The following is a 2,916-nucleotide window of genomic DNA, read 5'->3' on the forward strand; positions in this document are numbered from 1 at the left end:
ATATATATTAGGAGAGGGCAGGTCAGGAAGGACGTGGGTCAGAGTTGCTGCTGACTGACTCATCTCTTAAGTGTGGTGAAAGGTGCCGGGACAAGTTAAATATATGAATATCTTGGTAATTTCTTTCCTTAATTCATTAAATGCTAGTGAAAAGGAGGTAAACAGTAGTCTGTAGCTAAGCTATCTATGCTAAATGGTTGACAATCTCACAGAGTCTAGTCACCTCTCTTGGAGAAAAACTGAGTTACAAATTGACACTCTTGTCTTTTTCTCTCTCTGTCTCTATTTTTTGAAAACCTGATGCTATAATTTTTCTTAGTAGCATAGTAACTGCCACAGCCGTTTTTGTCTTCCACTGACTGCTCCTAACAGCATCACCATCAAGAGCTCCAAGCAGGAACGAACCATTTCATGCAGATCCAGGGGGGTTCAGGGCAAATATAGATGTGTGGGGTTTTTTTGGTCTGGGAGTGGGAAATATACAATTTTTACTGTTAAAAACAATCTTCAAAAACAAATTGACAGGGCCCCATTTTTTTTTTATTTCTTTGAACAAAAAAATAAAAAAATAAATTGTGGAGGGCCCCCTGTCGGTTAGGGCCCTTAGAATTGTCATCACTTTTCACCCCTATATTGCACCCCTGTACTTGCCCAACACATTTATTTACAAATAGAACATCATAGTAACAGTTTATCACAATGCTGGTAGTGTGTTGGTCTGCAGTTGCTGTGTTGCCTCAGGTTCTGGGCAAATAACTCTGCTTGGTTTACAGATTGATTGCACGCAGCATTTATTGGTGACATTCGCTCAGAGTGGCAGCTGCCAAATTGAAACAATCATGTGACAGCATTGGTGCTTTGGTTTGTGATGTCAAACCTCAACAATCGGTACATGTCTCTGTGTGCATAACATTGAAGGGCGCTCATTGTTTGCTTCTTGATGAATGGACTTGTAAATCATAATGTTTGTAATACTGTGCGTGTCACAGTCATAGTGAAGGAGAGTTGAATTCAGTTCAGGGGGAAAACATATTATTGTACAATTCTTAATGCAATGCCTCCTGCCAAAAACATTGAGTTTTGTGTTAAATGGCTTGGCAGCCGTTACTGCTGTTCAGTGGCTTCTGATCGGCCCCTGTACCAACACATACTGTGAACACTGCCTCACTTCATTTAGTTTTAACCTTCTGTTTTACTGTTCATATAGTTTAAACATTCTTCCTTTTAACTTAAATGTCTTATTAATTGGAAGATTAAAAAAATCTCTCAAAGTTGGATATATATTGATACATTTTACCCAAACCACAACAAAGATTTATTAAAGCGGACAGTATTGTTTTCCAACCACACAGTGCCATTTTATAGCACAGTCAACTAACCATGTTAACTTCAGTGGTTAAAAAATACTTTAAATTTCAAACATGACTTAAACAAAATTTGACTTTGCAATTTAACGCCTTGAAATTGGGCTTCTTTCTCTTTCAAATCTCCTGTTCTTTCTGAATCTCCACCTCGAGGAAGTCATCCCAACATGGCTCCTCTATTAACCCTTTAACATCCTTTTTCCCAGCGCGGCTCTGAGCAGCATCTTCTATAATGAGCTCAGCAATTCCACCAGCTGTTTATTAATTGCTGCTGGCTAGTCTGAAGGAGTTGAGTGAGAACAGCTCTGATTTTCATGTTGTCATAACTGATGTAAAATTATTCTTATTCACTCCTAAATCTAAATTCACAGTGGCTGGGAAATCCTGTTTACTCTGACTGAGCATGTCAAGTTGCACGTAGATGTATAGACTCTGCCGGAGAGGCAGAGGGGGGAGTTCATTAGTTCATTAATGCTGAAACCGTTTAAGGAAATTTGCTGCCCTTTTGCCCAGTAATAATAATAAACACACATCTGTTTTTGTGACCCTGAGGGGACAGCAGAGATGAATGACTGCAAGAGCATGAACTTCCTGTCCTCATAGATGAGAAAATGCATGTAATGTAAATAAAAGTGCAATGTTATCTTTAAACTAAAAGCAGCACAATATGTCCAGAGATTACTTTACAGTTAATAAGTCCACTCAAATTATATTAATTTTTCCTTTATTAGAAAAGAAAATCAAGTTTATCTTGTAGTCGAAACAATTATTGCTCAAGTTGCCGACTTGGTTCTTAACGTGAAGTGTTGTTTGGTTTCTCCCTCCTTTAGAGACATGTGGATGAGCCTCGCTCTCTCACTCGTGGCTGCCTTGGCGCTGGGTACAGAGGTGAGTGCAGCTCACTGTAATGCTTTTATGTCAGAACATGGGGCTTAACAGCTGTATTTATTGGTAAAGATAATGTTTTTGGTTGCGCTACACCCAGGTCTCGGTCCCTCAGGATGTGGGCTCACTGGATACAGCTGAAAAGCCAGCAGACGAGGCAGATTTCAGCTATGTTGATTTAGCTTCCCTGTATGGAAATTCCAGACCTCAGATCTTGAGGGCTCAGTATGAATGCTATCTGAAAATGATTCACGAGCCACTTCGCACAGATGAAGGTGAGGAAGGTCATCATTTGGCCACTTGTCCTTTATAGCATTATATACAGCATTTTTTTGTGTAAAGCAAATCTGTGGGCCATATCAGACAGAAAAATGTGTTTAATGGCAGAGAAAAATAAAATAAATATATTAATTTCATGAAATAAATGATGGTTTTAATATCTACATTTATATTTGTGCTTTCAAGCTTCAGTATGTTACTTTTCCAAATTTTGTTTTACATATTTGTTGAAACTGTTACCATGTCGTGACAGTATACTATGAGAGGCAATACGTGAAAAAGTTTAGCTCCTCTGCCTTTTCCCAGTGCTCCCAATGCTAACTGGAAATAACCAATCAGAACCAGGAGGTGGGTCTTAGTGGTGTCAATAACAATCATGTGTGATACT

General features: G+C 38.8%; 1 long non-coding RNA gene across 1 annotated transcript in view; it reads left to right on the forward strand.

Moving 5' to 3' along the window:
- The window catches only part of LOC106942658 (uncharacterized), an 8,552-nt gene extending 6,005 nt beyond the window's left edge, over positions 1-2,547 (forward strand). The window contains exons 2-3 of the long non-coding RNA XR_001423681.1: positions 2,195-2,252; positions 2,350-2,547. This is a non-coding gene — a long non-coding RNA (uncharacterized LOC106942658). The remainder of the gene's footprint in view (positions 1-2,194; positions 2,253-2,349) is intronic.
- Positions 2,548-2,916: the final 369 nt, after the last annotated feature.

This window comes from Poecilia latipinna, unplaced genomic scaffold (genome assembly GCF_001443285.1).
Source record: "Poecilia latipinna isolate Pla-1442-1.1 unplaced genomic scaffold, P_latipinna-1.0 Scaffold4455, whole genome shotgun sequence".
Lineage (NCBI taxonomy): Eukaryota > Metazoa > Chordata > Actinopteri > Cyprinodontiformes > Poeciliidae > Poecilia > Poecilia latipinna.